The sequence below is a fragment of the Megalobrama amblycephala genome, linkage group LG20 (genome assembly GCF_018812025.1).
Source record: "Megalobrama amblycephala isolate DHTTF-2021 linkage group LG20, ASM1881202v1, whole genome shotgun sequence".
Taxonomy (NCBI): Eukaryota; Metazoa; Chordata; class Actinopteri; order Cypriniformes; family Xenocyprididae; genus Megalobrama; species Megalobrama amblycephala.
This window is the reverse complement of record NC_063063.1, coordinates 11,136,939-11,161,885: the sequence shown is the minus strand read 5'-3', so window position 1 is coordinate 11,161,885 and position 24,947 is coordinate 11,136,939. Positions and strand designations below refer to the sequence as shown.

At 36.0% G+C, this 24,947-nt stretch overlaps 1 pseudogene; it reads right to left on the bottom strand.

Annotated features, from left to right (window-relative positions):
- Positions 1-24,947, bottom strand: part of LOC125255988 — a 34,841-nt pseudogene that overhangs the window by 9,561 nt on the left and 333 nt on the right.

The window sequence follows — 24,947 nt, the reverse complement described above, 5'->3', positions numbered from 1 at the left end:
TCCTCCACCACATCAGCCAAAGCCAAACCATATGCTGACAGCACTCCGCTGTATCTAACAGTAGAAAGAGAAAGAGTACTGTACTGTCACCAATTTATTTTAAAAAACAAGCATTTCATGTTCATGTTCTTATTCTAAATGGCTCACAAAGACTTCCCAGCAGGCATGGATGTCAGTTCTCATTAGGCACTTAATTTTTAAATACAGTATGTATATAAATATGAAATAGAGCCAATCACTGGGGTCCAAGAACATGAAAAGAACATGCTGTGTATAGTTTTTCAATGTCATATTAAAACTTCTGTGATCATAGTTACACAATTCTTCATTTTCTTAAGTTATAGTGCACCCTATTATAAAAAACTGATGAGATTTTCCATGTGTACCACAAGATACAGAGCGATCAGTCAATGTGGACCACATTTGCCAATGAATTGACAAATTCGAAACTTTTGAGAATGTTTTGTCTTGAGGGTTGATGATACACCAAACTTCAAGTGAGTCAGACAAATGAGCTAGGATGAGTTCAAACTAATTTCACAATGGAAGAAAAAAATTTCAGATTGAGGTCCATAGATTCAGAATAATAAGTAATTGAGATTATAGCTCACAAAGTTTCTGAAATAACAAAAACGTATTCAATAATTTTTGCGAGCCAATTACAAAATTTGGTAGACTGAATTTGATGACCATCAGCCATTCACAAATGAATTTATTCACAGCAGAACAAATTCTGGAAAAGCATCTTATTGCCATCCCATTCAAGCATGTGACAAATCCTGAACACACTAAAACACACAGATACTGCACACATACAGACATACTTGTGTATGAAGACAGTCTTCATGCCTAAGGCTCTTGCAATGGCACAAGCGTGTTGACCACCAGCTCCTCCAAAACATGCCAACACATGCTCAGATGTATCATGCCCTTTAGCCTGTTGAGAGAAAGCTGATATTCAAACAGAAATTTAGATACCCATCCTGTAAAGCAGCAATTGGTTGGATGGTGGGTGTTACATTCCAGAATTGTAAAAAAAAAAAAAAAAAAAAAAAAAAAGAAGCTATATAGCTGTTGGGTAACCAGGGCCATATCCACCATTGAGGTCCCTGGTACCACCAGACCTCGGTAATTTTTGGAGGTATATATAATGAAGGTTGTGAAATAATTGCCTAATATTAAATGACCTTTTCATTAGCTGCCTCAGCAGTCTAAAACCGCTCGTCAATGTCAAAATGTTTGAGAAGACCAATCAAATTAAAGTAGGCAGGCTTTATGTTCACAGAAGCTGCCTGCGAGCCGAGTGCGAATTCCAGCGTGACACTTCACACTTCAGTTAACGATCGTAAAGTGCGAGACAAGATGTAAGTAGCTGTTTTGCGATAGAAGTGTTAAACGACCGACAGAAATAAACAGTTTGCAAAGACTATCAATCAAAACACAGCTTTGGGAAGGGAAGAGATACAGAACAAGAAAGATAAGGAGACTGAGAAAAGAAGAAAGAAAGAAGGTGATGGAGTTGAGAGAGGAAGAGCAGGTGACCAGGATGAGATTAACATTATTACAGTGTATTCCTATTTAACACAGATATGAATTACAGTACAAATTAAAGCTGCAAGCAGCGATGAAAGGGCCCTCGCACCCAGGCTAACCGCCACCCGTTGGCATCAGGAAAACAGTGAACAGTGGGTGACATGGATGTAAGCGAGAAAATACAGGAGAAATATAACCAAGTCATTTCAAAGTGCCACACTTCCTGCTGCCAACAGGTGGCGCTTTGACCGTAACCGAATATTGCCATGTAGGTGTCCTCAGGCCAGGACTATTATCAAACATGTGAAGTTTGGAGCAGATCGGACATTGCATGCCTGAGTTACTAGAACTTCCTGTTTCTTGGCTTTAATCGCATACATTAGCACTTAGCCAAGTGTTTCATGATTTAACATATTTCTAGTACAGTACAGTCCAAAAGTTTGGAACCACTAAGATTTTTAATGTTTTTAAAAGAAGTTTCGTCTGCTCACCAAGGCTACATTTATTTAATTAAAAATACAGTAAAAAACAGTAATATTGTGAAATATTATTACAATTTAAAATAACCGTGTAATATTTAAATATATTTGACAAAGTAATTTATTCCTGTGATGCAAAGCTGAATTTTCAGCATCGTTACTCCAGTCTTCAGTGTCACATGATCCTTCAGAAATCATTCTAATATGCTGATTTGCTGCTCAATAAACATTTATGATTATTTTCAATGTTGAAAACAGTTGTGTACTTTTTTTTTCAGGATTCCTTGATGAATAGAAAGTTCAAAAGAACAGCATTTATCTGAAATACAAAGCTTCTGTAGCATTATACACTACCGTTCAAAAGTTTGGGGTCAGTAAGAATTTTTATTTTTATTTTTTTGAAAAGAAATTAAAGAAATGAATACTTTTATTCAGCAAGGATGCATTAAATCAATCAAAAGTGGCAGTAAAGACATTTATAATGTTACAAAAGATTAGATTTCAGATAAACACTGTTCTTTTGAACTTTCTATTCATCAAATAATCCTGAAAAAAAATATTGTACACAAATATTTTGTACAATTGTACACATTAAATGTTTCTTGAGCAGCAGATCAGCATATTAGAATGATTTCTGAAGGATCATGTGACACTGAAGACTGGAGTAATGATGCTGAAAATTCAGCTTTGCCATCACAGGAATAAATTACTTTGTGAAATATATTCAAATAGAAAACAGTTATTTTAAATTTTAATAATATTTCACAATATTACTGTTTTTACTGTATTTTTAATTAAATAAATGTAGCCTTGGTGAGCAGACGAAACTTCTTTTAAAAACATTAAAAATCTTAGTGGTTCCAAACTTTTGGACTGTACTGTATGTTTGGTACATCATGGTATATTAAAATGTTTTTCTGAGAGTGAACTAAACTGTAAAGCATACCATTACCTGTTGCCAGCAGGTGGCGCTATGACTAACTGAATATTGGAATATAGATGTCTTTAGGCCAGGACGCTTATCACACATGTGAAGTTTGGAGCAGATCAGACATAGTATGCCTGAGTTACAACAGCTTCATCATTCATGGCGAAACATCAGAATTTGTCAGGCCACCACGGACATGCCCTTCAACGTAAACTCAAGATCTTTGCAATTAAATGTCGCTAAGGCCTTAAGATTAGACTGACCATATATGATGTTGTTATTATTAAATGTCTATGAGGAGTTAATCACAGTGTAAAACATGTCATTTCCTGTTGCCCCCAGGTGGCGCTATGACTGTAACTGAATATTGTCATATAGATGTCTTCAGGTCAGGACTCTAATAAAACATGTGAAGTTTGGGGCAGATCAGACATTGTATGCCCGAGTTACAACAACTTCCTGTTTCATGGCGAAACATCGAACTTTGCCAGGCCGCCACGAACACGCCCTTCAGTGAAAACTCTAGATCTTCGCAATTTAACGTCTCAAAGGCCTTTAGATTAGACAGACCAAATATGATGTTGATCTGATTAAAGCTCCAGGAGGAGTTCGTTAAAGTACAACATCTGGAAATTGCAAAAACTGCCAAAATTTTGTAGAGAAAATTCAAAATATCTCACTTCCTGTTGGGTTTACAAACTTTGCACCCAGGGGCTTTTGGTAGGTATTAGGCTGTTACATCTGTCTACCGAATTTCATAACTGTACGTGAAACGTAGCATGAAGGGCGCTTAATTGAAATTTTGTAGGTGGCGCTATTGAGCCATTTTGCCACACCTAATTCTGAAACCCATATCAGATGTAAATTTTCACCACTTCTGACGCGTGTGCAAAGTTTCATGAGTTTTTGAGAACGTTTAGGCCCTCAAAAATGCGATTCATTTTGGAGAAGAAGAATAATTGGCTGAGCAATTACAATAGGGTCCTCACACCATCGGTGCTCGGGCCCTAATTAAAGCTGCAAGCAGTGATGAAAGGGCCCTCGCAACTGGGCTCACTGCCACACGTTGGCCTTAGGAAAACAGTGAACAGTGCGCTACATGCATGTAAGCGAGTAAATACAAGGGAAATATGGCAAAGTCATTTCAAAGTGCCACAATTCCTGCTGCCAACAGGGGGCGCTTTGATTGTAACTGAATATTGCCATGTAGATGTCTTCAGGCCAGGACTATTATCAAACGTGAAGTTTGGAGCAGATCAGAGATTGTATGTCTGAGTTACAACAGCTTCATCGCTCATGGAGAAACATCAGACTTTGTCAGGCCGCCACAGACACACCCTTCAACGAAAACTCTAGATCTTTGCAATTTAACATCACTAAGGTCTTAAGATTAGACTGAACAAATATGATGTTGATCTGGTTAAATCTCCATGAGGAGTTAATCACAGTGTAAAACATGTAATTTCCTGTTAACCGCAGGTGGCGCTATGACTGTAACTGAATATTGTCATGTACACGTCTTCAGGCCAGGACTCTGATAAAACATGAAGTTTGGGGCAGATCAGACATTGTATGCCTGAGTTACAACAATTTCCTGTTTCATGGCGAAACATCCAACTTTGTTACTGGGCTGTTACCAAATTTCATACCTGTATGTGAAACGTAGCACGAAGGGTGCTTAATTGAAATTTTGTAGGTGGCACTATCAAGCCATTTTGCTAACCTAATCTACACCTAATTCTGAAACCCATATCAGACGTAAATTTTCACCACTTCTGCTGCGTGTGCAAAGTTTCTTGAGTTTTCGAGCATGTTTAGGCTCTCAAAAATGCGATAATAATTGGCGAGCAATTACAATAGGGTCCTCACACCATTGATGCTCGGGCCCTAACTACAGGCTCACTTTAACAACATAAGCATCTTTTATAAATATATTGCCATATTAGTACTATTGTATAAATATATATTTGTATATCTGGTCCTTGAATGTGTGATATTTCACAAGTATCAGCACATGGACTTTTCAACGGTTGTATCACTCTGTTTGTCTGTGTTTGCATGTTCGATACAAAATGACAGTCTAAGGCCCTGTCCCAAATGGCACCCTAAAAGCTCGTGATCTTCCTACAAAGTCCACACATTTGTGACATAAAGCTTCTTTGACTGTCAGGAAGAAGTCTGCTGCGGAGCTTGCTTCAGTGTGGGCTTGACAAAAGTGTGCATCGAAGGCGCATATCGACCGCAAAGGGGACACTCGCGAGCAACAGGGACAAACAGAACACAATACAGTCTAATGGAATGGACACGCGCACGCGGCAGCCATTGTAAGTGCAGATGAAGTGTGCTATCTGGGACAGGGCCTAATATTGGAGACTTCAGTGCAACTTGCATCATTAAGCCAGTAGGGGGCGACAAGAGACTCTTTATGAGCGAGTAATTGAACCATTAATTGAACAGATTAGTGCAGCTAAATTTGGTGCATAATCATGTTCTGTACACACAGTTCAGTAATTTACAGGAGCGACAATCACATTCTACAACCAAATTAACTCCCGAAAAATGCAGGTGGTGACAACTGCATTTACAAAAATTCTATACAGCATGTATGGAACCAAACTGAAAAACTAGTTTCATGACACATTTTAACACGCATCAGAGATGTTTCTCTCTTCTGTATGTGCTTAAATCGAGCCTTGACTATTTTGTGTTGCCAGATCTTGCTAGAAAATCATTATGCTTTATGCTGAAAATAAGACCGAAATATTGTGACTTGCACCTGCTCACTTTAATAACTTCATAAACTCAATCACTTTATTACCCAAACTTAAACAGCAACCCCAAAAACGAATATAATAAGTGGTCCTGGCAACACTGCAAGAGCCCACTCTGTGAAGCAGCCTTTCCAAGCATAAGCAAAACACAACTCCTCTGTCGACTGTGCTTTAGTTAAAATTGCTGAACATAACGAGTCTTTTGTTGCTGTACTATTTTTTGGTAAGAATAGCAGTGACCGAACACATGAGATGCCAGAACTTTGCCATCAGCTGATGTGTTATGTGCAGTGCACAAATTCTGTTCGCTGAAACAGGAACTATTCTTGCAGTGTATGAGATCTACCCGTGTTCGCTCTGTTCCTGATCTCAGTGTAATCTTGTTATCATATTAACAAGTGGCTATCTAAATAAGTTTGAGTTTATTTTGTGCAAACTCTGGTTTCTCAGTCTCAAGAAGGTGAAATGTTTTTATTGGTGTTCATTGCCATGGTAACTTGTGTCCCAAATGACATACTATACTATGCACTTATACAATGTACTCAACCAACCATATAGTGTATAAATAGTAAATGAATTTCATAAGGTCATTTTTTCTTCCATCATTGAAGTCTAACAGCCGCTCCCCCTCCTTTACATAAGGAAAGCTTTGACAGTTGAGTGCATGAAGTGTCCAACATTCAACACTTTGTTTTTACGGTTAATTAAATGCGTCATCCGAGTATTTGAAGTGTACTTTTTTGTTTTAAAAATTTCTGTTGAACACACTATTTATACTAAAAAAGGGCATAGAATAGTGCATAAGTGCATGCATTAGGATGAAGTTCAGCACTTTATTCTAGGTAATATGTCGCAAGACAAAAGTGGATCAATCAGCTGTGAGTGAAGTGATATCTGATGCAATAAATTCACTCCTCCTATATCTCTTTATTAACCTCTAAATTGAGGGGTATTCTAAAAGGTGGCATCAATTAGTGTTGCATTTATATAAAGTCATATAACTGTTCTTTTATATATATACATGCATACATATATATATATATATATATATATATATATATATATATATATATATATATGTATGCTAGTTCTGTCAACATTAATGTGTAACGCATGTGATTATTATTCAAATTATTATTCAAAATCCTTACATATAATCCTATACATATAGGCTAAAATCACTTTCATTTGCATTGACACAGTCTAAATGTAAACAGGTTGTATGTCCTTTTTTCTAATTTCATCACAACCACCAGCCTGTACATTCCTGCTAAAGGATAGAAAGACCCCATCTATTCTATTCTATTATGTAAGCTATAAAAACTGAAAGTGACAGAATAGTGTGCTGTACCTGTGTAAGCGCTCTGATTGGCCGGCACATGGCCTCATTAGCCACACTGATGAAGCCCATGGCAACATCCTCTACACTCATTTCTGAGTGGTGTCTTCCAGAAGCACTACTAGATGATTGGTTAGTAGAAAGGAAGTGGTTAATTTCTTGTGTGAGTTTGCGGAAATGCTTCATGGTTTCCTCGGTTGAGAGAGGCTCATTTTCTCCGGGGCCAAAGATTTTTGGGAAGTAGGAAGGCAGCAAGCGACCAAGGGCTAGATTTGCATCAGTGACAGTCAGAGGGCCACCTGAACCAAAAGAGAAACAGAATAAACATGTGCCAATAGAGTTAGTGTAGCTTTGAGTCCCATCTTTATGACACACTGACTTCAGACTTTTTCAGTTCGAAAAAAAAACAAAAAAAACATGGCTAAGTATGCAAGGCAGAAGCTGTCGCAAGCATATTTTAAATGTATAAACCTAAAAGAGAAAAAAGAACATAAAAGAGACTTGTGGTCTCTTGTGACTTTTGGTTTTGTAGTACGTCAGAGCTTCCAATATCACCTGCATTCAGTGCCATTTAGTTTTTCTTCTTCTATCAGCAGGTAGGCTTGTTTTGTCATTATTACCTCAGCTATAATGACAAAACAACTTAACTTTATATTTATTAGATGTTGTATGGTGGGTAGCATTTGTGGTTTTACAGTAAATATTATTTAAATGAGTTTTACAAAGAACAAGTGCCTTACAAACAGTGTTAATTTCATTAGATGAATTTCATTACTTTTGCCATCAATTTTTCGCCAACAATTTTTTCATTGACAAAAAACGAGACGATAACTAAATGACAAAAACTATAATACAAATCTACTGACCTTTTGTCAACGAATAAGTATGAGATGAAAATGTTAGGGAGATATGATTTGGGAAGACATTTAATCACAATGAATGTGCACGGTAGGGAGATTAGATGCACACTAATGTTAACGCACTGATCTACCCTGAGCATACAATTGCTGCATGTCTTATAAAACATTTAAAAATGTCTGCAGAGAAAGAGAAAAACAGACATATGTATAAATTTCACATTTGATGTCAAGGAAAACAAGACCATTCGTAAACGTTTGGAATGACATAATTTCCGGGAAAATACAAAAAACAAAAAAACAAAAAAACAATAAAATACAGGGCTTGACAATAAGGACTGCACGATGGCCCTGGGCAGTTGAAGGAATTGACAAAAAGTATATCCTACATTTGCAAGTGTTTTGACAATTTAAACAATAAAGCAATTTTATTGTAAGTGAAAGAAGACGTTTTTTGCGAGTATTCATTTAAACAGTTGATTATGTCTTCAAGTGAAAGTAAATAGATGGAAGAAAATCATATTTGGAACTGTGCGTTAGTTCTTAAAGTGACAGTAGCCTAAACCTGCTGCTGTCTGAGAAGATAAAAAGAAAATCACTCACTGCTCTTGACTGAGTAACTCTAGGTTTTATACAAGGAAGACTTGCATTTGATTACTTTATTCAATTTCTGTAGGTAGTATTTCTTACCTGAATACAACTGTTAGACCTACCTGACAAACTTAAAACACTGTTTATTTCACTGTATATTTCTTCTACTGTATTTATTCTTATTAACTGACTGTTGGATTTTAGTCAAATAAATCTATTGTAGATTTAGTCAACTAAAATCGAATTATATTTGGTCGACTAAAACTAGACTAAAACTAAAACAATTTAGATTGACTAAAATAAGACTAAAACTAAAATGCCATTTTAGTCTAAAGACTAATTACTAAAACTAAATCAAACTTGCTGTCAAAATTAACACTGCATACAAACACCCCAATAAATAAGTCAAAGGTGAGACTAGACAGATCTTTTTTTATTATTTATAAAATCGATGCAATTAAGTGCTGAATCATACATATGGTGTTGTTTTAGGAGAATACTTTGCCATGAATTTGCTTCAAATAGATACAAGTCAATGCTCACCATAGCTGAATTAAAAAATAGCAGTTGTAAAGTGTTTTTTAATTATAAAAATGCACTGAAGATGGCAACAGATTCTGATAAGATAGGACTTATTTGACTTATTTGTTACTTGTTTTTAAAACAGTAATTCTGTAATGTATATTAAAGATAAATAAAAAAAATACTTGAAGATATATAGGGTAAATAAAGGTAATGATGACAGTTAAGCTTGATCCTCCAATGATAGGTGACTTGATGAATTTGTTAATTAAAGGATTAGTTCCACTTTCAAATGAAAATTTCCTGATAATTTGACTCACCCCCATGTCATCCAAGATGTCCATGTCCTTCTTTCTTCAGTCGAAAAGAAATTAAGGATTTTGATGAAAACATTCCAGGATTTTTCTCCTTATAGTGGACTTCAATGGCCTCCAAACGGTTGAAGGTCAAAATTTTTCAAAGTTTCAGTGCAGCTTCAAAGGTCTTTAAACGATACCAGACGAGGAATAAGGGTCTTATCTAGCGAAACGATCGGTCATTTAAAAAAAAAAAAAATAAATAAATAAATGTATATGCTTTATAAACACAAATGATTGCCTTGCACGTGTTTCCACCAGACCACACTTCCGTATTCTTCAAAAAGCTTACTCTGTGTGTCCTACACCATTCCCTATTCAACTTAACGGAATGAACGCTGCGTTTCGACCGACCTGTTTCACTAGATAAGACCCTTATTCCTCGTCTGGTGTCATTTAAAGCCCTTTGAAGCTGCACTGAAACTGTAATTTTGACCTTCAACCGTTTGGAGGCCACTGAAGTCCACTATAAGGAGAAGTAATCCTGTGAATGTTTTCATCAAAAACCTTAATTTCTTTACGACTGAAGAAAGAAGGACATGGACATCTTGGATGAAATGGGGGTGAGTAAAAATTCAGGAAATTTTAATTTGAAAGTGGACTAATCCTTTAAGCTTATTTAAACAAACTTTACGTAAATATTTTCAAGATCAAGCCTTGACCCTGATGAGAAAAATGATGTGACCCACTTACAAATATTGTATATATAAATATATAAACAGTGGTATATCAAAGAAGGATCTTCTAAAAAATATAACAGGCGTGTTGATACAGTAGGTGATAAAGCTGATGTTGATGGAGGCCTCTTCACCCTCTCATAGCAATAGACATAGCAATGCGAGCATAATTTTCAGATTATTGTGTGGATTAATTTACTCACTCTACCTACACTACTATTCAAAAGTTTGGGGTCAGAGAGATTTATTGTTTTTGAAAGTCTCGTATGCTCACCAAGGCTGTGTCTGATCAAAATACAGTAAAAAAGAGTAATATTGTGAAATATTATTGTAATTCAACATTGTAATGATACAAAATTATATAATTTCTATTTTAATTTATTTTAAAATTCCAGTGATGACAATTCTTCTCATTATTATTATCAATGTTGAAAATGGTTGTGCTGCTTAAGATTTTTGTGGAAACTGTGACACATTTTTTTCAGGATTCTTTGACAGCATTAATTTGAAATCTTTTGTTAACATGATAAAAGTAAAGAAATTAATACTTTTTCTCAGCAAGGATGAATAAAGTTGATCAAAAGTGACAGTAACACTTTTGATCAACTTAATTCATCCTTGCTGAGAAAAAGTATTAATTTCTTTAAAGAATAAAAATTTTAAATCTTACTGACCGCAAATTTTTGAACTGTACTGTACATGTTACCGTAAATACATTTTTATGGGAAATTGAATAGACATCAGCAACAATAGTCGCATGCATTCTGGAAGCCAGAGCACATTTTAAAGTGCTGGCTAAGGTCAAAACTACTACACACTGTTTTTCGCAACTGTTCAGGTCCAGATTAGTGTGTCCTATGGAGCACTTTTGTTTTCTAGTAAAACTAATTTATGAATTGAGCTGTTTAGTCCAAATTTTCTGAAAGGACACGATCGCTTTATATGATGAACAGATTTAAAGGATTAGTTCACTTCAGAATTAAATTTTCCTGATAATTTACTCACCCCCATGTCATCTAAGATGTTTATGGTCTTTCTTTTTTCATTGGAAAAGAAATTATGGTTTTTGAGGAAAACATTCTAGGATTTTTCTCCATATAGTGAACTTCAACGGCTACCAACGGGTTGAAGGTCCAAATTTCAGTTTCAAGTGCAGCTTCAAAGGGCTCTACACCATCCCAGCCAAGGAATAAGGGTCTTGTCTAGCTTTCTAAAAAAAAAAAAATATTATAATTTTTTTTTTTTTAACCACAAATGCTCATCTTGAACTAGCTTTGCGATGCACCACGCATTATGTAATCAGGTTGGAAAAGGTTCACGCGTGACATAAGTACCGCGGTAGACTGCCATTTCATTTTCACCTCCAACTTTAAAATCGTCCTGACATCATTGTTTTACCTTTATTTTGTAAAGGGCATTTGACTTAATCAAACAGCGTTTAGTCATAACGCTATTGTATATACATATTGCTCGGTACTTCCGCCTACGTCATGCGTGAGTAATGCTAGGCGCATCGCAGGAAAGTGCAAGACGAGCATTTGTGGTTAACAAGTATATATATATATATATATATTTTTTTTTTTTTTAGAAAATGACCCATCATTTCACTAGACAAGACCCTTATTCTTGGCTGGGATGGTGTAGAGCCCTATGAAGCTGCAGTGAAACTGCAATTTGGACCTTCAACCTGTTTGTAGCCTACCCCAGTGAAGCCCACTATATGGAGAAAAATCCTGGAATGTTTTCCTCAAAAACCTTAAAGGTGCCCTAGATTCAAAAATTGAATTTACCTTGGCATAGTTAAATAACAAGAGTTCAGTACATGGAAAAGACATACAGTGAGTCTCAAACTCCATTGTTTCCTCCTTCTTATATAAATCTCATTTGTTTAAAAGACCTCCGAAGAACAGGCGAATCTCAACATAACACCGACTGCTACGTAACAGTCGGGGTGTACGCCCCCAATATTTGCATATGCCAGCCCATGTTCCCAACATTATGAAAGGCATTAGACAAGGGCAGAACGTCTGGATGTGCACAGCTGAATCATCAGACTAGGTAAGCAAGCAAGGACAATAGCAAAAAATGGCAGATGGAGCAATAATAACTGACATGATTCATGATAACATGATATTCTTAGTGATATTTGTAATTGTCTTTCTAAATGTTTTGTTAGCATGTTGCTAATGTACTGTTAAATGTGGTTAAAGTTACCATCGTTTCTTACTGTATTCACGGAGACAAGAGTCGTCGCTATTTTCATTATTAAACACTTGCAGTCTGTATAATGCATAAACACAACTTCATTCTTTATAAATCTCTCCAACAGTGTAGCATTAGCCGTTAGCCACAGAGCATAGCCTCAAACTCATTCAGAATCAATGTAAACATCAAAATAAACACTGTACTTACGTAATTAGACATGCTGCATGACGAACACTTTGTAAAGATCCATTTTGAGGGTTATATTAGCTGTTTCAACTTTTTTTTTTATGTTGTTTAAGGCAAGCGCGAGCTCTTGGGGCGTGGAGCACGAGATTTAAAGGGCCACACACCCTGAATTGGCTCATTTCTAATTATGCCCTAAAATAGGCAGTTAAAAAAATGAATTAAAAAAATCTATGGGGTATTTTGAGCTGAAACTTCACAGACACATTCAGGGGACACCTTAGACTTATATTACATCTTTTCAAAAAAAGTTCTAGGGCACCTTTAATTTCTTTTCGACTAAAGAAAGAAAGACATAAACAGCTTGGATGACATGTGGGTAAATTATCAGGGAATTTTTATTCTAAAGTAAAAAGGCTTTTATTCACATATAAACATTCATCAATGCACACATCAGTTTTAGTAAACGAAAGCTCAAGCATGATTTCTTGATGTGCGAGAACCAATGAGGTTCATTCTCGTGTGTTACGTAGCACTCATATGGATTAGTTTTACGATCTCTTTATGAACTTTTTGAAGCAACAAAGTGGTAGTTGCATGGACAGTAATCATTCAGATTTCATTTAAAATATCTTCATTTGTGTTTCGATGATGAACAAAAGTCTTGCGAGACTTTCAGATAGCGAATGACATGAGGTGGTGAGTAATTGATGACAATTTTTTTTTTTTTTTTCATTTTAGGTGAACCTTTTAATTTCATTGTACTTTCTAACAACTTACACTTATATATACTGAGGCATGTGAACTGGGGACACAGCAATAGATGGGAGACATTTGAGTTGTTTAACACAGACATGTGAAGGAAAGTTGGGCAAGAGCAAGTATTAGGCAATGTAGAAGTGTTAAATGTACAAATAATAAGAAGAAGACTGAAAGACGGTGAGTCTGATAAGAACCTAACATCCGCTCTTACCCTTCCTATAGCAGGCCGGTCCAGGATGAGCACCAGCAGACTCTGGCCCCACAACAAACATCCCTGACCTGAAATACAGAAGAAATATTCAACTTTCCTAACTTACACAGGGTTAATACAGTTAAGCTCTCATTCTTTATGTTTGTAAGTGTACTATGATATGTTAATGTTTTGTGTGGTATGTAAAATGTTCTCTCATGAAGTCACATGATCCATGGTGGTATATAATTTTAAAGCTAGATGACGGGATAGTTCAAGTTATTTGTTCAAGTTATAGTGATATATTATTTACCTTCATGCATGAAAATTTCAATAAGGTAGTTTAAACAAACAATAAGGTCTCATTTGTTAACATTTGTTAATGCATTAACTAACATGAACTAACAATGAGAAATGTATTCTTACAGTATTTATTATGCTTTGATGATGTTAGTAAATAATAACATTCATGTTCATATTACTTTACATGAATTAACAAATGTTCAGCAAATACAACTTTTGATCTTAAATGTATTAGTAAATATATTAGAGGTTTTTATGGCCAATAACTGTCAAAAGAAACAAATTTATTTCTGACAGTGCTGATTTGCTTTTTATCAAGTGCAAATATTTTTTTTCAAATTGATTAATTTTAATACATTTTATGTGAAATACACATACAAATTTCACTAAATCAAACGTTGTGTTTATCTTATTTACTAATCAGGGGTTTATTTACTGTCAGGGATGTATGCAGTGAACATAATCTTTATTTATAGAGAAACATTCCAAAACTGAGTGTGTACGATAGCTTCAGATGATTGCACAGCCAGTGTTTGCATGAATGCATTTCGTGCTGACGTTGATTAATCAGTAATCTTAACCAAGTTAAATTATTAACAACAAATAATTGGTCATTGATTGAAATGCCACTGGTTCTTACTTATCTGTCTTATGAAAAATCACAATGAGAACAATTGAACCAACCAATCTAAATCTAAAAGAATGATTTACGATGTCTAAAAATGGTTTGAAAAAGCATTACAATATAAGAGAACAGACTCAACAAATCAATAATTACATTGTTATCTATATTCGTATTGTATGATTGTTACCGGAAGAACAGTCGAGAGCCTCCACCTGCTGCGACAGTGCTGATGTCAAGCTGTGGTGCCTGCAGGGTGATGCCAGCGATAGTTGCTTCAAACACATGTTCATACTGTCCAGCGTATCTGCTTCACATCTGTAGAGGTGCCTGTAACAAACAAATCCATCATCAGTAACATCAAATTGCTCAAATGTTACAGTTTTCTGAAATTAGTGGTAAGCATGTACAAACACATACGTAAAATGTAAGATTTGAGAGCTGCGCTGGAAGGTAAGATTTTCAGTGAATTACTTAAATTTCAGTCAGTTCCTCACACAAGGCATCATATGAATGCAGAAGACTTGGAAGATAATGCACAAGTTACAGTACTGCTACAGTATGATACTTTTACAGTATGGTATGGTGTGATTTTGTCCTATTTAAATCTTAATAGCTCCTGGTCACACTGATTTTGTTGTATGGTAAAAAAGCAGTGTGAATGAACATAATGTTCACATATACGGAAGAGGATTAGGGCCAAGCAATAATAAAAAAAATAAAACCTATCTCGAGATTAAAGTTGTTAAATTTCGAGAAAAAAGTCGAGATAAAATGTTGAGAATAAAGTCATTAAATTATGAGAAAAAAGTTCGTTAAATTACGAGAACAAATTCGTTAAATTACGAATTTGTTCTCATAATTTAATGACTTTTTTTCTCGTAATTTAATGACTTTATTCTCATAATTTAATGACTTTATTCTCAACATTTTATATCGACTTTTTTCTCAAAATTTAACGTCATTTTTTATCATAATTTAACGAATTTGTTTCTTGTAATTTAACGACTTTTTGTCTTCGTAATTTAATGACTTTATTCTCAACATTTTATCTCGACTTTTTTCTCGAAATTGTAACAAGTTTTTTCTCGTAATTTAACGAGTCTTATTCTCAACATTTTATCTCGACTTTTTTCTCGAAATTTAACGAGTTTTTTCTCGAAATTTAACAACTTTAATCTCGAGATGGTTTTATTTTTTTATTATTGCTTGGCCCTAATCCTCTTCCGTACACATAAATGTCATTTTATATATTTTAACTTAAAAAAATATAACATAATTTAAAAATAAACTGTAATCAGATTAATTTGTGCACTGTTCATCAAACCTCAACCAATACACAGAATTCAGTCTTTGTTTGAGAATCAAGCCTTCAGTAGTATTAATATTTTACACACTTAAGATGTATGATGTGTAACCAGGTCATGGCTCATTGACTTTTATGCTGCCCCTCTGAACCCACACAGTTGTATCTGTCAAATAAAAAGGTAACATGCGATGTTGGCTATGTAATTCTGATATGTCAGTAAAGATCATCTGGTTTGTCAATGCTTAATTTAGGTTCATTATCATGGGTCGCAATTTCTTCTTTAGGCAACTATATATTATTTACCACTATTCTGTTCATTAGGCTATTGATATAGGAACTGTTATTATTAATCCATGAAATTCAGGATTGTCCCTATTTATAGATGAAATGATACATCCTGTATTGAATCACTATGACATGTGATTTGTCCCATATTTTTCCTATACACTGTTTAATAAACAATGTCTAGTAGGGAGAATGATAATATAACATAAAACCAAATCAATTTCACAAGAAATAGCAGAGAAAAAAAAACATGGTTGCAAGCCCAAGATCAACGTCAACGCCTTTGTTTCCTATTGGCCATTAGAGATCATGCAGGCGTGAATGGGTGCCCCTTGTTAAAGGATTAGTCCACTTTCACATAAAATTTTCCTGATAATTTATTGAATTATTTAATTATCAGGAAAAGTTTATTTAAAAGTGGACTAATCTTTTAAGTAAATTTTATTTATAATGTTCCCCCTTTTACCCAATATTAGATTTTGCATCAGTATTGTAGCATCTCCTTTTGTTTTTCATAGAAAAAAGTCAGCCATAGAAGTTTTAAACAACATTGAGTAAACGATGACATGATTTTCATTTTTGGATGAAGTATTCTTTTAAACCTTCAGCATATATTACCTCCCATGTCGAAGCCAATGACGGGCTTCTTTTCTGTAAACCCATAACATGTGACGGCATAGCCCACGACTCCTCCAGCAGGACCAGAGAGCACTGCCCGAGAGCCACAGAACTGCTCCATTGGTGTCAGCCCACCATCCGACTGCATGAATAACACATCCACACCCTGAGAGAAAGAGAGAGATTAATTTAAATCGGGGTATTAATTTAAATCTGCAGTAAGCGATTTGTGAGAAATGCTGTAGAGAGTGGATTGGACCGAGCACCACCGACACACTTCTAGCCAAACCAGCAGTAGGGGGTGTATACATTCATGATGGGGGAGGAGAGAGAGTGAGCAAGAGGGAAATTTGAAGGAAGACTGTAGAAAGAGAGATGGCTGAGAGACATTACAAAAGAGAAAAGGGTCAAAGGAATATCACTGAAACACAAGGGTTATGATGATCAGGCAAGAGCTCTAGGACCTGTGTTAATATGTGACCTGATCCAGCAAAATGAGTCACGGTGACCCAAATTTCAAAATTGAAATTTTGGTATCAATGGAAAGATGAGACAATAAGCTTTAAAATGATATCCTAGTCAAAGTCATACATTGAATGGTTTTAAAGATATACCCATTTGAATTATGGTCGTCTGCCCTCTTTTTCCATTTGAAAACCTGAGAAAATCGCTTTTAAAGTTTTTTGCCAGTTTTTGGGTTGATATATTTCAAAATCTATTGCATTTAAAGGGATAAACTATTTATTTTACAGCTTAATTTGACCAATGACATTTTTATATATATATATAAATGCTATTAAACCAGACTGAAGCTCAAATTATTTTAAAGTATTTATTTGAATTAATATTTTATAAGGCACTTTTACAAAGATTTACTAAAATCAGAAAGATTGAACAGAGGTGATACATTTTTGCTTGAGAGAGAGGGTGTGTGCGCGTGTGTGTGTGTGTGTGTGTGTGTGTGTGTGTGCGAGTGAGAGAGAGAGAGAGAGAAAGTGAGAGAGGCAGAGAGACAAGCAAAGAGAGAACAAATAATGCTAGCCTATGCAATCATATCTTTGTGTAGGCTAGTTGACAATAACAGTTTAACAAATTCATAACGGAGATACCAGCGCGCGCTAGTCTGACAGGAGGATGGCTGGACCAATCGCGTGCCTGTCAGTCAAAACGGGGCTTCCCATTGATAAAAATCAGTGTTTAAGTCAGTGTGTTTACATTTCTAAGCTTTTTGATTGGTTCTAATCAACGTGTAACACCATATTTGGAAAGCAGAGATAGTGACGTTTCAGGGGATACCGGGAAATGTGACGAGAGGAGTTGAGAAGTTCATTTCCAGCGAATTTAGTAAAACCATGTCAAATTTAATAGCCATTTAAATACCTTTACTCAATTATCTGGACTACGAATCTTTGGGAGATTATTTTTGAAAGTCTGTTCTTTGAAATTTGCTTAAAAAAAAAAAAAATCGATTTGTTTCATTATTTTTCCACTTTATCGGCCCATATCTTAAAATAGAACGTTGCGACTTCCGACTCATTTCGCCAGAGCGGGTCACATATTAGAAAAGCTTTCCAGCGCTGGAGAGACCTAAGTGGAAAGGTCTGAAAACGGACGCTAAGGTTGCACTGATTCTGCTCCATATGCAAGTAATGTAGATTTTGCTATGTTTCACAGAACCAAAATAGGCTGCTGTTGTAATGTTAGCTATAGTAACAAGACAGTTTTGAGTGTCATTGTTTGTCTGGAGCTGGTGTGCTGCTGGTGAATCTTGCTTGTATATTAATTTTTTGTTCTTCTTTGTTGTTCATTTGTTATCCACTCTTGCATTGCGTGTTTGTGCATTTTGGGGTCGGAGAAATGAAGGGAGGGGAGTGTTTGTTTGGATTGATTTCAAATATCAACAGTCTTTAACAATGTTTCTCAGAAATTGCTTACTGCACCTTTAAGGGGTAGTTACAAAAGCTTGATAAAGTAAAACACACACATACCTTCAAGCCTCCTTTAAAGCCTGCAGTGAATTCAGTGAGGTATAGGTGTATTTTCGGCGTAAGGTAGGCGTCAGTACAAACAGTGTACCCACGAGGCACTGCTCGCACCATGGGCATCACCTCACTGGAAAGAGACACCTGAGTGAAACCAAGACGCTTTGCCAAAGACCCCACAGCCTTCTCATGAGCCGCCCATCTGAAACACACACAGTCAGAAATTATAAATACAATTTCAATAAATATGATCAGATGTCTCAGTGTGTTTTAATTATTTTGCTGTTTGATATAATGCCACATTGGGCATTAGGAAATTTAATCTCCACACCAATTACCGGGCTCGGTGCACACCACTTTCACTCCCTCTTTATACCAAGTCATGAGTACTCTCATGAGTACTTCTGTCATTCTCACACAGATGAATAAGTCTCGTCAACATTTTGACACTCAGGTATACTCTCTTGACACTGAATTGTGAGTTCTCACACCTTGCAGTGTTTATGTTTACCTGTGTTTAGTAGTTGTTGCAGATGAGTCAGCATACTAGTTAGACTAGCAGACCAACAGGCCCAACTGTTTGCATATATTTCAATCTCAATTGTTTAAACAAATTCGACTGTCTCACTCCTTACTATCTCAGGTGGTGTAATAAGATTATAGTGAGGGGTGAGAAAGTGGAAGTGGTAAAGAATTTTAAATATTTAGGTGTGATTATTGACAATAATATGACTTTTTAAAAACTAAAAACTGTAGGGAGAGTAAAATATAATCTTAAGCAATTTAAATTTATTTGAAATCAAATAAGCAATGAAGCAGCAAAGTTATATATGCACTCGATGATACGGTCACCAACAGGCAAACTCTACTATTATGAATCTTTTGCATAGTCTTTATATCAAACAGAGTATTAGACAGGAAAACAAAATTGTATCACCACTGTAAAATTATTCTAAAATAATCTTTTAACTTTTGAAAATGTTATAATTATGGCATAACACATTATACTACTGTATCTTCAATAGGTGACTGTTACATTAAATTTAGATTTAAAAAAATGTGGTAGATAAGTTGTCTCGGTTAAAACCATACAATATTGAAATTCCATGTTGAGTACTATTAGCGAGTGCAATACTCTAAAAATGCTTAAATGAAATTAAAATCACACTAAAAATAGCTGAAAGAAACCCAGTCACATGATCATTAGTTAGAGATGCTGTGCTTTGTGTCTACTGATACACACTGCTTTCTCAGCCACCCAGAGACTGAGGTTAAAATTTAGCTTTAAAGGGTTAGTTCATCCAAAAATGACATTTCTGTCTTTATGCACTCATCCTCATGTCATTCCAAACCCGTAAGACCTTCGTTCATCTTCGGAACACAAATTAAGATATTTTTGATGAAATCCAAGAGTAATCCCCATAGAAAGCAATGTAATTACCGTCATTAAAGGTCCATGTGACTACAGTAGTTCAACGTTAATGTTAGCCAGCGTTCTGATGTACAGACATGTATTGAATACATAAGATAAATATAATGATCTATACAAACGTGTAAGAATGCAGTAGCAGCACCGCTAGACTTCTGATGCCTTTGGATTGCACACGTCTCAAATCCTGCTCAACACGTTGAAGATCCAACTCACGCCACACCTCCAGACTTTCTCCTGTACTGCCTGAGAGAGGCACAGAGATTCCATGCTTAGATTTCATCGGATGACGTTAGAGATTCTTTTTGGAGACTGGATATACCAACAAAACTAGTTTCAAACAGCTACATACAATGTTAGTCAAGGTTTCTTACACTCTAAGTTAGCTTTAATGGCCATTTTACACTCTCTCAGATCAGAATTTCAGATCAAGTAGTTTTTGCAGCTCAGTTTCAATAATTGCCCTTCTGCACTGAGGAGAACTAACAATGCATACAGTATATTGTGACAATTATTTTTGATAAAGTCCTTTAGCTTTTAAATGAGGTATGTGCAGTAGATGTTGACATGTTGTTCACCTGTTACTATTCGTTTGGGCTCGTTTCTGGGAAGCTGACAGGAATCTTGTCTGAGAATAACCCTCTCCTCCACTTCAATAACCTCCTCATACAGCACATCCGGCATACACACCTCCTAAAACAACAACAACACACAATTTGAAATACTCACACACAGCCCCTACAACAACACACTTGATTATCTAGGAATTTCATCAAAGCATTGTTGATTGTGTACTGTTTTTCAGTGGTGAAATGAAACATTCATTATCTTCTGGGGTTTCATACTGCTGCATTTCTAGTGTGTACTTTGATTTACTCTGGAAAATACTGTTTTTGTGCAAAAAGTAATGTGTTTTAAGAGGCAGGGGAAACCGGAGAACATCATTAGAACATCAATATTGGGCAAAAACTAATATGGTCCCAATATATGTGTATCACAAAAGGAAAGAGGAATTGTGGCAGACAGGATTTTTGCAGGCTAGTAGAGGCTGGCAAGTTAGTTAATACAGTTAGTTTGTGATGTTCAATAATTTATTTTATAATGCTAAATATTGATTGAATTGCGAAAATAATAGACAGTACTTAAAAATATTTAAATATGGTCCTCAGGAGGTCCACAATCATGTCACAAATAATGCATCTCTCACTACATCGCTATGGTCTCAAGTCAAACATACTTAAATCATTGATACTACTGCTCAACTAGTCCACTGCCTGGAACAGTCATTTATGAAATATACTCTTGTCCAGAGAACACAGTTTAAACTTTCTGTTAAAATGTAACTTCATTATACAGTTATATAGTTGACCCTTGCCTGACTACAAACCAGTGTGGTTTCATCTTGTTACCTTTTTAGCCAAGAGCTTTTACAAAAATATGCCATTGGAATTTTACAATTTTACAATACAGGAATCACAAATATTATTCCAATTAAAACATTTCTCAACTAGATAAAACAATCAGTTCTGACATTTGACTCAAAAACTTTTGAAATATAGCTCTTGGGACAAGTAGTCTTTTTTGAAAAAGTGGTCAATGTGTACTATTACTGATGGTCAGTTGAAATGACATTCAAATATTTGGGGGTCAGTAAAGTTTTTTTAAAATAAATGAATACTTTTATCCATCAAGTATGCATTAAATTGATCAAAAGTCAAGGTAAAAAAAAGGCCTTCTGAAGCAAAGTGATGCATTTATGTCAGAAAAATATCCATATTTAACAAGTTATAAAGTAAAAAAATTCAGTATTCTGTATTCAACTTACGATCAACTTTCGTATGTTAAATACAGAAGGCGTAGGACGTAACATAAGCGGTTTGAACTGCGAGAGGCATTACACTTTCTTCGTAAGTTGAATATGAAAGCGGTCTGGCAGAAGCTAGATATTTTACTTTATAACTTGTTAAATATGGATATTTTTCTTACCAAATGCATCGATTCGCTTTAGAAGGCCTCAATTAACCCACCGGAGCTGTATGGAGTACATTTATTATAGATTTAAGCACTTTCTTGAGCTTCATACTCCTTGGCCCCTTTCACTGCCATTATAAAGCTTGGATGCCTCAGGATATTTATTAACATAACTCTGATTGTGTTCATCAGAAGGAAGAAAGTCATATACACCTAGGATTGCTTGAAGGTGAGTAAATCTTGGAGTAATTTTTCAATTTAAAGTGAACTAATACTTTAAAAAGCATTTCTCAAGTATCTTGCACATGCCTATCATTCAAAGGCTCAGCACTCATAAAGACCCTGGTCACCACCGAGTCACAGGGATGAATTTACATCATCACTATTACTCACCAGATCAAACAGGTTAGGTCGCGCTTGTGTGCCGATATGTAGCAGGTCCCGAAATCCACGTGTCACCAGTAGTGCTGTTCTCTCACCCTGGCGCTCCAATAAAGCATTAGTGGCCACTGTGGTGCCCATCCGAATCCAGCCAATCTGAGAAGTGTCCAAGGGCTGATCTCGAGCAAAGCTCTGCCCCGTCTCCTGTTCAATTCATTAACCCAACAGACAAAGTGGATTTTATGTGATACTTTAATTATGTGCACTTCTGTTCTCTACATTCTGACCTATCCTCCCCAGATCTAATCCATAACCAAAAAATTTACTCTTCTCAATAAGTATCTACATGCAAATACAGTGGTGTGAAAAAGTGCTTGCCCCCTTCCTGAATTTTTATTTTTCAAAGATAACACAAGTAAACACAACATGCTGTTTTTAAATTAAGGTTTTTATTATGAAGGGAAAACAAAATCCAAACCCACACGGCCCTGTGTGAAAAAGTGCTTGCCCCCCGCTTTTAAAACTTAAATGTGGTTTATCACACCTGAGTTCAGTTTCTCAAGCCACACCCAGGCCTGATTCCTTCCACACCTGTTCGCAATCAAGAAATCACTTAAATAGGACCTGCCTGACAAAGTGAAGTAGACCAAAGATCCTCAAAAGCTACACATCATGTTGAGATCCAAATAAATTCAGGAACAAATGAGAAAGAAAGTAATTGAGATCTATCAGTCTGGAAAAGGTTATAAAGCCATTTCTAAAGCTTTGGGACTCCAGTGAACCACAGTAAGAGCCATTATCCACAAATGGCGAAAACATGAAACAGTGGTGAACCTTCCCAGGAGTGGCCGGCCGACCAAAATTACCCCAAGAACGCAGCGACGACTCATCCAAGAGATCACAAAGAACCCCACAACAACATCCAAAGAACTGCAGGCCTCACTTGCCTCAGTTAAGGTCAGTGTTCATGACTCCACCATAAGAAAGAAACTAGGCAAAAATGGCCTGCATGGCTGAGTTCCAAGACAAAAACCGCTGCTGAGCAAAAAGAACATAAAGGCTCGTCTCAGTTTTGCCAGAAAACATCTTGATGATCCCCAAGACTTTTGGGAAAATACTCTGTGGACTGACGAGACAAAAGTTGAACTTTTTGAAAGGTGTGTGTCCCATTACGTCTGGCGTAAAAGTAACACAGCATTTCAGAAAAAGAACATCATACCAACAGTCAAATATGGTGGTGGTAGTGTGATGGTCTGTTTTGCTGCTTCAGGACCTGGAAGACTTGCTATGATAAATGGAACCATGAATTGTGCTGTCTACCAAAAAATCCTGAAGGACAATGTCCAGCCATCTGTTCGTGACCTCAAGCTGAAGCGAACTTGGGTTCTGCAGCAGGACAATGATCCAAAACACACTAGCCAGTCCACTTCTGAATGGCTGAAGAAAAACAAAATGAAGACTTTGGAGTGGCCTAGTCAAAGTCCTGACCTCAATCCAATTGAGATGCTGTGGCATGACCTTAAAAAGGTGGTTCATGCTCCAAAACCCTCTAATGTGACTGAATTACAACAATTCTGCAAAGATGAGTGGGCCAAAATTCCTCCACAGCACTGTAACAGACTCATTGCAAGTTATCGCAAACGCTTGATTGCAGTTGTTGCTGCTAAGTTTGGCCAAACTAGTTATTAGGTTTAGGGGGCAAGCACTTTTTCACACAGGGCCATGTGGGTTTGGATTTTGTTTTCCCTTCATAATAAAAACCTTCATTTAAAAACTGCATGTTGTGTTTACTTGTGTTACCTTTGATTCATATTTAAATTTGTTTGATGATCTGAAACATTAAAGTGTGTCAAACATGCAAAAAAATACAAAAATCAGGAAGGGGGCAAGCACTTTTTCACACCACTGTATATTAAGGTTTTCTCCTCACCTCCTCCAGTACTCGGCGAATACCCTCAGTAGGGGCATCTCTGTAGTTCTGGGGGTCGTGTGACAGCAGTTTTAGGACTCTCTCTCTACCATCGGGCAAACGGGCAAACACATCCGTGAAGGTTCCTCCCCGATCAATAGCAAAATCAAACTTCCCTTTAGTTTCAGCCATGCTGGGACATAGATTGCAATGAGAACAACATTTAAAGTTGACACACTGGCTGGATCTCAAAATTTAGTAGATAATCCTACCTAGACTGCTTAAAGGGATAGTTAAACCAAAAATGAAAAATCTGCCTTTATTTACTCACAACTTATTTCTCTTTAAAAAAAAAAAAAAAATGGAAGCGATGATTGCAAACTTAAACAAATACTTAGTTGGGATTAAATTTAAGGTATCTTGCTTTGTGAATGTGGTATTTACCCATCATACAAATTAAGTTTAAGACATTATCTAGCTCCTTATTGAAAAACAAAGAAATAAGGATGCTGACATGTGAAGCCAGAAATGATTGGTGTAACAACAGAAATAAAATAAGTCAGAGAGATTCTTCCTCCTCTTCGCAAAAGGAGAAAAGAAAGAAAGTCATACACAACAGTTTTTGAACTATCATTTTAAATTAGAACGTGCTTATGCAAATATTAATAGTTAAATTATGCAGGTACGCTATGATAAAACGCAGTCTGGAAAAAAAAAGATGCTCAGCTCAGCTGTTATAAATAGG